The sequence below is a fragment of the Leptonotus elevatus genome, chromosome 7, assembly GCF_054856555.1.
Source record: "Leptonotus elevatus isolate MCC_2025b chromosome 7, RoL_Lele_1.0, whole genome shotgun sequence".
Lineage (NCBI taxonomy): Eukaryota > Metazoa > Chordata > Actinopteri > Syngnathiformes > Syngnathidae > Leptonotus > Leptonotus elevatus.
In genome coordinates this window covers 10,930,348-10,945,021 of record NC_141245.1, presented here as the reverse complement: position 1 = coordinate 10,945,021, position 14,674 = coordinate 10,930,348, and the positions used below count along the sequence as shown (strand labels likewise).

The 14,674-nt window shown below is 39.8% G+C and overlaps 21 non-coding genes across 21 annotated transcripts; all 21 read right to left on the bottom strand.

Moving 5' to 3' along the window:
- Positions 1-27: 27 nt before the first annotated feature.
- Positions 28-101, bottom strand: trnai-aau (transfer RNA isoleucine (anticodon AAU)). Its single transcript has one exon. It is a non-coding gene; the product is annotated as a tRNA-Ile (tRNA).
- Positions 102-379: 278 nt separating this feature from the next.
- trnai-aau (transfer RNA isoleucine (anticodon AAU)) lies at positions 380-453 on the bottom strand. Its single transcript has one exon. It is a non-coding gene; the product is annotated as a tRNA-Ile (tRNA).
- A 245-nt stretch (positions 454-698) lies between these two features.
- Positions 699-772, bottom strand: trnai-aau (transfer RNA isoleucine (anticodon AAU)). Its single transcript has one exon. It is a non-coding gene; the product is annotated as a tRNA-Ile (tRNA).
- A 597-nt stretch (positions 773-1,369) lies between these two features.
- trnai-aau (transfer RNA isoleucine (anticodon AAU)) lies at positions 1,370-1,443 on the bottom strand. The gene has a single exon. It is a non-coding gene; the product is annotated as a tRNA-Ile (tRNA).
- A 245-nt stretch (positions 1,444-1,688) lies between these two features.
- trnai-aau (transfer RNA isoleucine (anticodon AAU)) lies at positions 1,689-1,762 on the bottom strand. The gene has a single exon. It is a non-coding gene; the product is annotated as a tRNA-Ile (tRNA).
- Positions 1,763-2,007: 245 nt separating this feature from the next.
- On the bottom strand, positions 2,008-2,081 carry trnai-aau (transfer RNA isoleucine (anticodon AAU)). The gene has a single exon. It is a non-coding gene; the product is annotated as a tRNA-Ile (tRNA).
- A 245-nt stretch (positions 2,082-2,326) lies between these two features.
- On the bottom strand, positions 2,327-2,400 carry trnai-aau (transfer RNA isoleucine (anticodon AAU)). The gene has a single exon. It is a non-coding gene; the product is annotated as a tRNA-Ile (tRNA).
- A 282-nt stretch (positions 2,401-2,682) lies between these two features.
- Positions 2,683-2,756, bottom strand: trnai-aau (transfer RNA isoleucine (anticodon AAU)). Its single transcript has one exon. It is a non-coding gene; the product is annotated as a tRNA-Ile (tRNA).
- Positions 2,757-3,001: 245 nt separating this feature from the next.
- Positions 3,002-3,075, bottom strand: trnai-aau (transfer RNA isoleucine (anticodon AAU)). Its single transcript has one exon. It is a non-coding gene; the product is annotated as a tRNA-Ile (tRNA).
- A 245-nt stretch (positions 3,076-3,320) lies between these two features.
- On the bottom strand, positions 3,321-3,394 carry trnai-aau (transfer RNA isoleucine (anticodon AAU)). The gene has a single exon. It is a non-coding gene; the product is annotated as a tRNA-Ile (tRNA).
- Positions 3,395-3,639: 245 nt separating this feature from the next.
- Positions 3,640-3,713, bottom strand: trnai-aau (transfer RNA isoleucine (anticodon AAU)). Its single transcript has one exon. It is a non-coding gene; the product is annotated as a tRNA-Ile (tRNA).
- Positions 3,714-3,958: 245 nt separating this feature from the next.
- On the bottom strand, positions 3,959-4,032 carry trnai-aau (transfer RNA isoleucine (anticodon AAU)). The gene has a single exon. It is a non-coding gene; the product is annotated as a tRNA-Ile (tRNA).
- Positions 4,033-4,277: 245 nt separating this feature from the next.
- On the bottom strand, positions 4,278-4,351 carry trnai-aau (transfer RNA isoleucine (anticodon AAU)). Its single transcript has one exon. It is a non-coding gene; the product is annotated as a tRNA-Ile (tRNA).
- Positions 4,352-4,596: 245 nt separating this feature from the next.
- On the bottom strand, positions 4,597-4,670 carry trnai-aau (transfer RNA isoleucine (anticodon AAU)). The gene has a single exon. It is a non-coding gene; the product is annotated as a tRNA-Ile (tRNA).
- A 245-nt stretch (positions 4,671-4,915) lies between these two features.
- Positions 4,916-4,989, bottom strand: trnai-aau (transfer RNA isoleucine (anticodon AAU)). Its single transcript has one exon. It is a non-coding gene; the product is annotated as a tRNA-Ile (tRNA).
- A 245-nt stretch (positions 4,990-5,234) lies between these two features.
- Positions 5,235-5,308, bottom strand: trnai-aau (transfer RNA isoleucine (anticodon AAU)). Its single transcript has one exon. It is a non-coding gene; the product is annotated as a tRNA-Ile (tRNA).
- A 245-nt stretch (positions 5,309-5,553) lies between these two features.
- Positions 5,554-5,627, bottom strand: trnai-aau (transfer RNA isoleucine (anticodon AAU)). The gene has a single exon. It is a non-coding gene; the product is annotated as a tRNA-Ile (tRNA).
- Positions 5,628-5,872: 245 nt separating this feature from the next.
- trnai-aau (transfer RNA isoleucine (anticodon AAU)) lies at positions 5,873-5,946 on the bottom strand. The gene has a single exon. It is a non-coding gene; the product is annotated as a tRNA-Ile (tRNA).
- Positions 5,947-6,191: 245 nt separating this feature from the next.
- Positions 6,192-6,265, bottom strand: trnai-aau (transfer RNA isoleucine (anticodon AAU)). The gene has a single exon. It is a non-coding gene; the product is annotated as a tRNA-Ile (tRNA).
- A 212-nt stretch (positions 6,266-6,477) lies between these two features.
- trnai-aau (transfer RNA isoleucine (anticodon AAU)) lies at positions 6,478-6,551 on the bottom strand. Its single transcript has one exon. It is a non-coding gene; the product is annotated as a tRNA-Ile (tRNA).
- A 245-nt stretch (positions 6,552-6,796) lies between these two features.
- Positions 6,797-6,870, bottom strand: trnai-aau (transfer RNA isoleucine (anticodon AAU)). The gene has a single exon. It is a non-coding gene; the product is annotated as a tRNA-Ile (tRNA).
- Positions 6,871-14,674: the final 7,804 nt, after the last annotated feature.

Here is a 14,674-nt window from a genome sequence, read left to right as displayed (position 1 = left end):
TCAGGATAATCACATAATCAATGACATTGGCCCGTATGGGGATCGAACCCATGACCTTGGCGTTATTAGCACCACGCTCTAACCAACTGAGCTAACAGGCCACAGGTTTTTGTAGTCTGGGGCAACCGAGGTCCCAAAAACTGCTGTTTCTTTCGGTTGAGAGCTTTCAAAAACTGCTGTTTCTTTCGGTTGAGAGCTTTAGAGAACTTTTTATCTGTGGAGTGATGGAAATTAACTTTCTATTTCACATTAAACCAAATGAAACATAGCACCTGACGAAAGGACGACCTCAGCCGACTCAGGAAAGGGCTGTCCAAAAACCAACTTGACTTAATTTCAATTGTGATATCACTCAGGATAATCACATAATCAATGACATTGGCCCGTATGGGGATCGAACCCATGACCTTGGCGTTATTAGCACCACGCTCTAACCAACTGAGCTAACAGGCCACAGGTTTTTGTAGTCTGGGGCAAATGAGGGCCCAAAAACTGCTGTTTCTTTCGGTTGAGAGCTTTAGAGAACTTTTTATCTGTGGAGTGATGAAAAGTAACTTTCTATTTCACATTAAACCAAATGAAACATGGCAACTGACGAAAGGACTACCTAATCCGACTAAGGAAAGGGCTGTCCAAGAACCAACTTGTCATAATTTCAATTGTGATAACACTCAGGATAATCACATAATCAATGACATTGGCCCATATGGGGATCGATCCCATGACCTTGGCGTTATTAGCACCACGCTCTAACCAACTGAGCTAACAGGCCACAGGTTTTTGTAGTCTGGGGCAACCGAGGTCCCAAAAACTGCTGTTTCTTTCGGTTGACAGCTTTAGAGAACTTTTTATCTGTGGAGTGATGAAAATTAACTTTCTATTTTAAATTAAATCAAATGAAACATGGCACCTGACTAAAGGACTACCTCAACCGACTCAGGAAAGGGCTGTCCGAGAACCAACTTGTCATAATTTCAATTGTGATAACACTCACAATCATCACATAATCTATGACATTGGCCCGTATGGGGATCGAACCCATGACCTTGGCGTTACTAGCACCACGCTCTAAACAACTGAGCTAACAGTCCACAGGTTTTTGTAGTCTGGGGCAACCGAGGTCCCAAAAACTGCTGTTTCTTTCGGTTGACAGCTTTCAAAAACTGCTGTTTCTTTCGGTTGAGAGCTTTAGAGAACTTTTTATCTGCGGAGTGATGGAAATTAACTTTCTATTTCACATTAAACCAAATGAAACATGGCACCTGACTAAAGGACAACCTCATCCGAATCAGGAAGTTGCTGTCCAAGAACCAATTTAACATAATTTCAATTATGATTACACTCACAATCATCACAAAATCTATGACATTGGCCCGTATGGGGATCAAACCCATGACCTTGGCGTTATTAGCATCACGCTCTTACCAACTGAGCAAACAGGCCATGAGTTACTTAAGTCTGGCGCAACCGAGGTCCCAAAAACTGCTGCTTCTTTAGGTTGAAAGAATCAAAGAACATTTGATCCGTGGAGTGATGAAAATTAACTTTCTATTTCAAATTAAACCAAATGAAACATGGCACCTGACTAAAGGACTACCTCATCCGACACACGAAAGGGCTGTCCAAGAACCAACTTGTCATAATTTCAATTGTGATAAAACTCAGGATAATCACATAATCAATGACATTGGCCCGTATGGGGATCGAACCCATGACCTTGGCGTTATTAGCACCACGCTCTAACCAACTGAGCTAACAGGCCACAGGTTTTTGTAGTCTGGGGCAACCGAGGTCCCAAAAACTGCTGTTTCTTTCGGTTGACAGCTTTAGAGAACTTTTTATCTGTGGAGTGATGAAAATTAACTTTCTATTTCAAATTAAACCAAATGAAACATGGCACTTGACTAAAGGACTACCTCATCCGACACAGGAAAGGGCTGTCCAAGAACCAACTTGTCATAATTTCAATTGTGATAACACTCAGGATAATCACATAATCAATGACATTGGCCCGTATGGGGATCGAACCCATGACCTTGGCGTTATTAGCACCACACTCTAACCAACTGAGCTAACAGGCCATGAGTTACTGAAGTCTGGAGCAAATGAGGGCCCAAAAACTGCTGTTTCTTTCGGTTGACAGCTTTAGAGAACTTTTTATTTGTGGAGTGATGAAAATGAACTTTCTATTTCAAATTAAACCAAATGAAACATGGCACCTGACTAAAGGACTACCTCATCTGACACACGAAAGGGTTGTCCAAGAACCAATTTCACATAATTTCAATTATGATAACACTCACAATCATCACATAAACTATGACATTGGCCCGTATGGGGATCGAACCCATGACCTTGGCGTTATTAGCACCACGCTCTAACCAACTGAGCTAACAGGCCACAGGTTTTTGAAGTCTGGGGCAACCGAGGTCCCAAAAACTGCTGTTTTTTTCTTTCGGTTGAGAGCTTTCAAAAACTGCTGTTTCTTTCGGTTGAGAGCTTGAGAGAACTTTTTATCTGTGGAGTGATGGAAATTAACTATCTATTTCACATTAAACCAAATGAAACATGGCACCTGACTAAAGGACAAACTCATCCGAATCAGGAAGTTGCTGTCCAAGAACCAATTTAACATAATTTCAATTATGATTACACTCACAATCATCACAAAATCTATGACATTGGCCCGTATGGGGATCAAACCCATGACCTTGGCGTTATTAGCACCACTCTCTAACCAACTGAGCTAACAGGCCACAGGTTTTTGAAGTCTGGGGCAACCGAGGTCCGAAAAACTGCTGCTTCTTTCGGTTGACAGCTTTAGAGAACTTTTTATCTGTGGAGTGATGAAAATTAACTTTCTATTTCAAATTAAACCAAATGAAACATGGCACCTGACTAAAGGACTACCTAATCCGACTAAGGAAAGGGCTGTCCAAGAACCAACTTGACTTAATTTCAATTGTGATATCACTCAGGATAATCACATAATCAATGACATTGGCCCGTATGGGGATCGAACCCATGACCTTGGCGTTATTAGCACCACGCTCTAACCAACTGAGCTAACAGGCCACAGGTTTTTGTAGTCTGGGGCAAATGAGGGCCCAAAAACTGCTGTTTCTTTCGGTTGAGAGCTTTAGAGAACTTTTTATCTGTGGAGTGATGAAAAGTAACTTTCTATTTCACATTAAACCAAATGAAACATGGCAACTGACGAAAGGACTACCTAATCCGACTAAGGAAAGGGCTGTCCAAGAACCAACTTGTCATAATTTCAATTGTGATAACACTCAGGATAATCACATAATCAATGACATTGGCCCGTATGGGGATCGAACCCATGACCTTGGCGTTATTAGCACCACGCTCTAACCAACTGAGCTAACAGGCCACAGGTTTTTGTAGTCTGGGGCAACCGAGGTCCCAAAAACTGCTGTTTCTTTCGGTTGACAGCTTTAGAGAACTTTTTATCTGTGGAGTGATGAAAATTAACTTTCTATTTCAAATTAAACCAAATGAAACATGGCACCTGACTAAAGGACTACCTCATCCGACACAGGAAAGGGCTGTCCAAGAACCAACTTGTCATAATTTCAATTGTGATAACACTCAGGATAATCACATAATCAATGACATTGGCCCATATGGGGATCGAACCCATGACCTTGGCGTTATTAGCACCACGCTCTAACCAACTGAGCTAACAGGCCACAGGTTTTTGAAGTCTGGGGCAACCGAGGTCCCAAAAACTGCTGTTTCTTTCGGTTGACAGCTTTAGAGAACTTTTTATCTGTGGAGTGATGAAAATTAACTTTCTATTTCAAATTAAACCAAATGAAACATGGCACCTGACTAAAGGACTACCTAATCCGACTAAGGAAAGGGCTGTCCAAGAACCAACTTGTCATAATTTCAATTGTGATAACACTCAGGATAATCACATAATCAATGACATTGGCCCGTATGGGGATCGAACCCATGACCTTGGCGTTATTAGCACCACGCTCTAACCAACTGAGCTAACAGGCCATGAGTTACTGAAGTCTGGAGCAAATGAGGGACCAAAAACTGCTGTTTCTTTCGGTTGACAGCTTTAGAGAACTTTTTATTTGTGGAGTGATGGAAATTAACTTTCTATTTCAAATTAAACCAAATGAAACATGGCACCTGACTAAAGGACTACCTCAACCGACTCAAGAAAGGGCTGTCCGAGAACCAACTTGTCATAATTTCAATTGTGATAACACTCACAATCATCACATAATCTATGACATTGGCCCGCATGGGGATCGAACCCATGACCTTGGCATTATTAGCACCACGCTCTAACCAACTGAGCTAACAGGCCATGAGTTACTGAAGTCTGGAGCAAATGAGGGCCCAAAAACTGCTGTTTCTTTCGGTTGACAGCTTTAGAGAACTTTTTATTTGTGGAGTGATGGAAATTAACTTTCTATTTCAAATTAAACCAAATGAAACATGGCACCTGACTAAAGAACTACCTCAACCGACTCAGGAAAGGGCTGTCCGAGAACCAACTTGTCATAATTTCAATTGTGATAACACTCACAATCATCACATAATCTATGACATTGGCCCGTATGGGGATCGAACCCATGACCTTGGCGTTATTAGCACCACGCTCTAACCAACTGAGCTAACAGGCCACAGGTTTTTGAAGTCTGGGGCAACCGAGGTCCCAAAAACTGCTGCTTCTTTCGGTTGAAAGAATCAAAAAACATTTGATCCGTGGAGTGATGAAAATTAACTTTCTATTTCACATTAAACCAAATGACACATCCCAACTGACTAAAGTACTACCTCATCCGACTCAGGAAAGGGCTGTCCAAGAACCAACTTGTCATAATTTCAATTGTGATAACACTCAGGATAATCACATAATCAATGACATTGGCCCATATGGGGATCGAACCCGTGACTTTGGCGTTATTAGCACCACGCTCTAACCAACTGAGCTAACAGGCCACGAGTTACTGAAGTCTGGAGCAAATGAGGGCCCAAAAACTTTTGTTTCTTTCGGTTGAGAGGCTTAGAGAACTTTTTATCTGTGGAGTGATGAAAATTAACTTTCTATTTCAAATTAAACCAAATGAAACATGGCACCTGACTAAAGGACTACCTAATCCGACTAAGGAAAGGGCTGTCCAAGAACCAACTTGACTTAATTTCAATTGTGATATCACTCAGGATAATCACATAATCAATGACATTGGCCCGTATGGGGATCGAACCCATGACCTTGGCGTTATTAGCACCACGCTCTAACCAACTGAGCTAACAGGCCACAGGTTTTTGTAGTCTGGGGCAAATGAGGGCCCAAAAACTGCTGTTTCTTTCGGTTGAGAGCTTTAGAGAACTTTTTATCTGTGGAGTGATGAAAAGTAACTTTCTATTTCACATTAAACCAAATGAAACATGGCAACTGACGAAAGGACTACCTAATCCGACTAAGGAAAGGGCTGTCCAAGAACCACCTTGTCATAATTTCAATTGTGATAACACTCAGGATAATCACATAATCAATGACATTGGCCCGTATGGGGATCTAACCCATGACCTTGGCGTTATTAGCACCACGCTCTAACCAACTGAGCTAACAGTCCACAGGTTTTTGAAGTCTGGGGCAACCGAGGTCCCAAAAACTGCTGCTTCTTTCGGTTGAAAGAATCAACAAACATTTGATCCGTGGAGTGATGAAAATTAACTTTCTATTTCACATTAAACCAAATGACACATCCCAACTGACTAAAGTACTACCTCATCCGACTCAGGAAAGGGCTGTCCAAGAACCAACTTGACTTAATTTCAATTGTGATATCACTCAGGATAATCACATAATCAATGACATTGGCCCGTATGGGGATCGAACCCATGAACTTGGCGTTATTAGCACCACACTCTAACCAACTGAGCTAACAGGCCACTGGTTTTTGTAGTCTGGGGCAACCGAGGTCCCAAAAACTGCTGTTTCTTTCGGTTGAGAGCTTGAGAGAACTTTTTATCTGTGGAGTGATGGAAGCTAAGTATCTATTTCACATTAAACCAAATGAAACATGGCACCTGACTAAAGGACAACCTAATCCGAATCAGGAAGTTGCTGTCCAAGAACCAATTTAACATAATTTCAATTATGATAACACTCACAATAATCACAAAATCTATGACATTGGCCCGTATGGGGATCAAACCCATGACCTTGGCGTTATTAGCACCACGCTCTAACCAACTGAGCAAACAGGCCATGAGTTACTGAAGTCTGGCGCAACCGAGGTCCCAAAAACTGCTGCTTCTTTCGGTTGAAATAATCAAAGAACATTTGATCCGTGGAGTGATGAAAATTAACTTTCTATTTCACATTAAACCAAATGAAACATGGCACCTGGCTGTCTGAGAACCAACTTGTCACAATTTCAATTGTGATTACACTCAGGATAATCACATAAGCAATGACATTGGCCCGTATGGGGATCGAACCCATGACCTTGGCGTTATTAGCACCACGCTCTAACCAACTGAGCTAACAGGCCTTGAGTTACTGAAGTCTGGAGCAAATTAGGGCCCAAAAACTGCTGCTTCTTTCGGTTGAAAGACTCATAGAGCATTTGATCCGTGGAGTGATGAAAATTAACTTTCTATTTCAAATTAAACCAAATGACTCATCCCACCTGACTGAAGGACTACCTCATCCGACTCAGGAAAGGGCTGTCCAAGAACCAATTTAACATAATTTCAATTATGATAACACTCACAATCATCACATAATCTATGACATTGGCCCGTATGGGGATCGAACCCAAGACCTTGGCGTTATTAGCACCACGCTCTAACCAACTGAGCTAACAGGCCACAGGTTTTTGAAGTCTGGGGCAACCGAGGTCCCAAAAACTGCTGTTTCTTTCGGTTGAGAGCTTTCAAAAACTGCTGTTTCTTTCGGTTGAGAGCTTTCAAAAACTGCTGTTTCTTTCGGTTGAGAGCTTTAGAGAACTTTTAGCTTTTATCTGTGGAGTGATGGAAATTAACTTTCTATTTCAAATTAAACCAAATGAAACATGGCACCTCACTGAAGGAAAACCTCATCCCACTCTGTAAAGGGCTGTCCAAGACCTAACTTCACATAATTTCAATTGTGATAACACTCACGAAGATCACGTAATCAAAGACATTGGCCTGTATGGGGATTGAATCCAAGACCTTGGTGTTTTTAGTACCACACTCTAACCAACTGAAGTAACAAGCCACAAGGTACCAAAACCCCAAACAAACAAAAAAAACATAACAATTATTTTTTTTAAGAATAAATATTTTACCCGTGCTCCACCCTGCAAGAGACATGTGCATTTTTGTTTTAGTATTTAAATAATAAATTTTAATTTAGACTGTGCCACTGGAGTTCGAAAGGTCTCCGTGTTCCTTATTTCTTGTCTTGCATGGACCATTAATAAATAAAGGATGACTGTCAGGTGTGTGTGTGTGGGGGTGTGTGTGCGTGGGGGTGGGGGGGTGTGGGGGTGCGTGTGTGTGTGTGTGTCAGGCAGACTGAAACAGAAAGTGGTTGCTTGAAAGGTAGGTCATCAAAGAGATTGTCAGGAAATTGACAATGGTGGGAATACAATTCCAAGATAATGATAAAAGTGATAGAATTGCTCCAGTTATTTCCCCCTTAGTGGTCAGTAGTAGCACTACAGGTAACGTGCAGACTACAAATGTTAAACTGCAGCTTGTCTTTTTCATTCATGAGATTCTGTTATTGATGAATTTGAAACTTGCATATCAGCAGACAAGTTTAATTACAGCCATCATGCATAGTGTAATATCCATCATCGTTGGTGGAGCTTGTGTGTGAGCCCCAAAGTTTTCTATTAAACATGTGAGCTTCATCAGCAGTTGAAGGGCAACAGAATGGTAACATGATCATAGTCAATGCAATGTCTATTTCTATTTTAAAATAACAAAAAAAAAATAATAATAATTGCTTCCCACCCAGGCAGCAAAACACAGCTCAGTGTATGAGGATTGTTAGGGACCGTCAGTGATGACCATACAAAGAGTAGACTTACAGTATCTAACCCAAAGATAACCCACATAAATAAAGAATGCCGTTTTTAAATGGTGAATTTGTTTATTAAGGTGTGAGGGAGGGTTGAACTATTCAAAGCTACCTGGTCCTGAGTAGAAAATTATTTGCCCCCCTTACTAAAACATTAGTTAAATGTGGGTGATCACATTTTTGGAAAGCTCACTTCATTTTCATATCTCGCACCCAAGCCTGATTTCCTATAGACCAGTTGTTCTTAATCTTGTTGGAGGTACTGAACCCCACCAGTTTTATATGTGCATTCTTTGAATACTTATTTACTGAAAAATAAAATAAGATTTTTATTTTATTTTTTTGCTCAACATAGTATGGAAGGATTACAATAATGACAAAATCAGACCAGATCTGATGTATCAATATTGTGACAACACATTCATGGCGAAGCGTGGTAAAATCCTGTGTTTAAATTTGAAGGTTTTTCCTGTGCTTGCATATCTTTTCTCCAGGTTTTTGCCCGTAGGTGGGAATGTGAGTATACATTTTGAATGTTGTTTTTTTTGTGGACAGGTTGCATCTGTTATGTGAATTCCGTTGCTCTGTATTCGTGACATGTTAAAATGACAATAAATTTGATTCCATTCCAAAATGTTTGTTTTCTGAGTCCTCAATATCGTGGCCTGCAGGCTTGTTCTAAATATAGTTCACTACTGAGCTGCATCTATTTATTTATTTATTTATTGCTAATCAGTTTTGTAGTACAAGACCAGTATATAGCATTCTTGGAGACAAGCTAGCAGGTGCTTGGTCAAACTGGTAGCCCTGGGCATTTATCAGTTTCCACAAGAAGTAGCTCAGGTTTCACAAAGGTTGGTCACCTCTTTTTTTTTTTTTACATTATGAGCCCTGTGATTTCATGTCAATCTAGCTGTCAGGGTGTACTCGCACAACGTCAGCTAAGCTCCAGCTATCCCGTGACCCTGAACAGCATAAGTAATAGAAAGTGGATTATGTATTGCTTACATTGAACTAACCGGCTAAATTTTCTATTTCAAAGTATGTTATAAATTCTTACTTTCATCATTGGACCACACCACTGGACACATGTTTATAATGATTATGATTATCGCTATTGTTAGTACTGAAGAATGACACAGAGATTAGATTACCATATATTCCCAGTCTCCCTTCCTATCGCTTACCTCGACTGGGTAAACAGTCATGTTGTTGGTTGTTTCATTGTGTTTAATGCACGCGTCAAGACATTACAAGAAGGTATTGACTTTTTCTGCTGTTCTTTATCTTTACACACCATTTGGCCTTTACGAATGTGTTGTGATCACAAATCTTCCGCTACAAATGCTCTCCTCTATATGCACAACACTCTTTTCACAGTAGACTTTCTTATCTATATATAAAGTGAATGGCAGTCTTTTCTGCAATTAATCACAGCCAATTAAAATTTCGGACCAATCACACAATTCGTTGTTAGCCAGGTGGCTTGTGTTAGCTGTGTGAACACCCAGTCAGGGTGAGAGATCAAACCTCTGTTAATGCCTAGTAATGTACTGGCCATAAAAGTCACTCAAGTTGCTTCTGAGAAAAGTGTGTCCAGGGAAATGTTTAGCCGAATCGTCCCAAATTTTTTGTCAACTAAAATTGGATTAAAACTAAAACACAATCAGATGACTAAATTATGACTAAAACTATAATTATTTTTTTGTCAAAAGGCTCTAACTAAAACTAGATAAAAAAATTATTGTCAAAATTAACACTGTACATTACACAGTTGCTTTAGTATGGTGTAGATTACACCAACAAGACTCAGCCACCAGATCCCGCTGTTAATCCAATATGTTTGTTAATTTAATAGAAAGTAGCAATTCAGTCATGAAATAAATTCCATTTCATTATGCTTCTAGTGCTGTTTTAGGAATCATTTCCATCTGCTGTATGTCTGTTTGAGTTGTTGTTGGCTGTCTTTCTAACCCATCAAGCCTGTACCTCGTAGTTTCCCCCCACTGGTTACAACAGACAACATGTAATTCATACCATCACTATATGTAATGTATGTGCTTTAGTCCTGTTTTAGTCAATGAAAGCTCAAAAAGATTCCAGTCAAGTTTTAGTCAAAGAAATCTCAACAAACGTAGTCAGCAAAAACGTAAAAAGGATTTAGTTTTAGTTCACATATATATATTTTTTAATTAATAATTTGTATTTGTTTGATGGGGTATATAATACATTTCATAAATTTGATAAAATAGTACCACTTAAAAGAGACAGTGATTAAAATTAAGCGCCACCTAGTGGTGAACTGATAATTCATTCATTTTGAAACCCCACTATTGAGTTCAATAATATAAAAAATATATATATGTTCTATCAGATCAACTTACATGTTATATATAATCGTAGGTTAAGTAACCACTAATGATATCACACAGGTCGCGCTGCACCTTACAGGCGGCTGACATGTTTCGCCGCCATCTTTCTGCTACAGATACCCGAAGGAGAAGAACTTCCCCAAACATAGTTAGCCTCTGTTGGTGCTTGCAGAGCTAGTGTTGGACCCAATGAGTCGACCGCTGCGTACCTTACATAGCTGGGGCCTGCAGCTTGTCGTCACTGAATCCCGTGATCCAGGCTCACGCCGCTTGTCCCCCTCTGCTTTGTTCTCTCTAGCTTTTACTAGCTTCTCCCACTAGCTGCTCGCCGGGCTGCTTGCTCGCTTGGTCAATCGCGGGGCTCCTCGCGGGGGCAGCAACAGTGAAACATTGCTACATTTCCCTCCATGTTTTAGGCACTCGCTCGCCAAAAATCCATGCATGTTCAAAATATAAAAGTAGCTAACACATATAAGCTCAACTAAGTTTAGTCTGAAGCTAGCTAGCAGCCCATTTATGCCAGGTGTTATGTGGATTTTTTTAAACTTGATTATGAAATTTATCACAGGCTATTTGTCGAGTAATTGTAATCATCATATAAGACATTGGTCCCCAACCACCAGGCCACGGCGAGACGCTCAGTTGAAAGAATAAAAAAACCTTACTGTACTTCCGGTGAATTGTTTAGCCGAGGCTTAAAAATATTTTATTTTGAAAAGTGACCGGATTCTCTCTGTTTACGACGGACTCTTGACGCATGTCACGATCTCAGTCTTGTAGCGCTGATGCTAATCGACAAGTTAGCAAAATGAGTTAAAAGAAAAAAGACATATTCTTTAACAGAGATATATGAACAAGAAAAAAAAAAGAAAGGTGCATGGACTTTCAGCTACAGATGATTGCCACGCATGATGGCCCGCTCTGTGGCGAGCAGCTCTTAGTTTAGCGTTATGGTAAGTAAGTTACACATGGACTAGTTCTGTGGTGCTATGTTGGCGCATTTAATGAGGGCACTGCTAATATAGTTACATAAAAATGTGGCTTCACGTTTATTGTTATACGTACAAAATACCCCAGTTGTTGTGTTGCTCATATCATTCATAAGCTTTACCATAGTGACCATATTATAGCGTTGTTGTTACCCTTGTTATGGTGTTTGTGCTGCTAGTACAGGTACATGAAAATACATAGTGGGTTTGCGTTTTATTAATCAGCTGCCGAGCATCCAAGCATCAAGTTGTGGACCTGTATGAACTGATCCGTGGTGGAAAAAAGGCTGGGGACCACTGATATAAGATACTGCAACAAACAGGGTTATGCACGTAGTTTCAGATGTTATTGTGCCTGCTTGACGTTAACCCAATTAGAGTGCTCTAACGTAAACCATCTTTTTGTAACCATTTAATTTTTTACAGTTGGAGAAGAAAACTAATTAAAAGTATCGTCAACTGATTTAAACAACTTTTGTGTTTCCTTTTTTCCACAACTAAAAGCTGTAATGCACGAAAGAGGCCATTACAGTACATGTATTGCATGTAAATGAGTCTTTAGTCTACATTTTCATGAAGGATTATTCATTATTTTTGTGTTTCTATGTTTCTGTCTGTGCACCTGAGTGCTGATGAAACATGGTATGACTGGTGACTTGCTCTTTTCCCAAACAGGCAAAATTGGGTCGACTGCACCTACAGGTACCCTGTTGGCAGAGCCACACAACCCATGTACAAACCATGCAAATACTCACTTGTACAAAGTTACAGCTAGCATCGAATCGCATGATTGCACAAGGACACATGCATTTACTTATTCACATTTATCTGTGCTCCCTCCGAAACACACACACACGCACACACACACACACACACACACACACACACACACACACACACACACACACACACACACACACACACACACACACACTCATATAATCATGTGGGAAAATAAAGAGAAGCTCTGATACGGATGGTTGCACAAGGTCAAACCCTGAATGTGAGTGCAAACCAGACACGTGCATGTTCAAGTACACAGATGCATGCAAAATTAGGGCATACAAATGAACACTGGCACTTGGATTTTGCTACGGGCCTGAAAATAGATAGAAAGCACAAGTGAACAATAATGAGATAAAAGAGGGCGATAAAGGATCAAAAGATTGCAAGAGAGAAAGAGCGAGATAATTGGATGAGAAAAAACAACACAAGATTAATAATCAAGAGAATGATACACCACAAATAGAAGACTGTAATGTTTCAGAGAAGCTTGAGAATATGTTTAGTAATTTGCAGAGACATTAAATTAGATGATTAGTAACGGGAACTTTTGCCAGGTCCAGAGGTTTCTCCATTTTTGTATCACATAATTACAAAGAGTAAAATTCATATTATGCACATGTTTACCTTGAAAGGGATGCACTATTTTTACTATGTTGTAAATTGCTTGCATGTATTTTACATGAGTAAATATACCGGTAATGTATAATCTACTTTTGGATGCACATGAATGCAACACATTTCTATATACAGTATTTTCTAAATCATTCTGAAGGTTGTTGTCGTTAAAGGATTGTTCTTAATGTAAACATAACAGTGAGACAGTACAGTTCATGTCATCAAGAATAGCGGCCTGGGTGTAAATATGTTCTGTTACATGCCAAATCTCCATTCAAGATTCATGATTATTGTGATTAAAGTGTGCTCTTAGACTTCATGAGAAGATAATATAATCAATTGCAGACATTTCCTTGTCCCATTTTCTATTCACAGGGAGCCACATTCTATACCAAACCAGCAAATATAAACATTGTGTATAGTAATAATTTAAACACATAGAAAGCTTTTGATGAACAAGACTCACCCAAAACACAGCTGTTCCCCTGCCCTCTTTCTGCCACAGCACCGGCAGATATTTGCATTTCATGTGGTTCATTCATTCATTCACTAAATCTGGGTGAGCCATCCCCGTATGTGCAATGTGTGTAGGAGTTTATTTTGCTGGTAAGAAGAGATGGAGGGAACAAAAAGGCAGTGACGGGAGGAGGGAAATGAAGTGTTAAAGTCATGGAAGACTTTAATTATTTAACTTTAATCTGGCATATATTTTCTGGGGAAAAAAGACCATCACAAAATACTTCTGAAATAAACTTCCACTGAACTTCCTCTTGTTGTCACAAATTTTCTATAAAAAAGGTAGAAGAGAAAAAAAATAATAATAATGAAACTGGAATTCATGGTTTATGTGTCCCAATGATCTTAAGAGCTAGATCGTTTGGGGTTATGCCCCTGGTAGGGTCATTAAGACAATTTATTAAAACCTTCATTAAAAATGTGAATCAATTTGCAGGATTACATTTTTAATGTAGACGGCACAGTCAAGTGCTCGATTGCCTGCTCTTAAGCTTTACCGAAGTTAAGTGGATGTCTGCTTCACAATATAGCTCGATGGACCGCCGTTGGTCATCCCACGTAAGGTTTTTGTTGGCTTGCATTACTTGTAAGTAGATTTCCCATCACAAACAAGAGGTTAGCATGTCTGCCTCACAGTTCCTTTGCTTTGGATTTGAATTGCGAATGCTCAGGCTTCCTCATGTACTGTATTCCAAAACCATGCATATGAAACATCCATAAGACAGAAAAGACCAGACAAACATATAAAGATGTATACCGTATTGATTTTTTGTGTTATTTTTACATTTTTAATATAGTTTTAATATTTCTAAAAACATATTTAGTATTGGAGTAATCCAAAAGTAATTTAGAAGTATTGAAGTTACATTACTTTAATATTAAGGTATTACGTTACTCACTACATTTTTTAACAGGTATCTCGAGATTGTATATGATTTTTTTTTTTTTTTGAAGTAACTCTCCCAAACATGCCTGTGACTGTGCCTAAACAAAACAAAAGAAGTCAATGTGGATTACTGGAGATCTCCTTACCTGCCAAACATACCCCTTCCTCCCCATCCCAATCCATTCACCATGGAACTATAGTAGTGCAGACTGACAGCCACAAGTTGCTTGGCCTTCACAAAACAAAGAGACTCAACTGGCTCAAAAACACCGCTGTTTTAAGAAAGAGAGCGAGCAGAGGCTGTACTTCTTTCCATCAGGCTGTTGCTTCTCGCCTAGGCCTACAGCAGACTGCCTTACCTACAGAGGATCCTCACCTGCGGTATCACAGTATGTTACGGGAACATCACCCTGATTGACAAGAGGATGTTGCCGCAGGC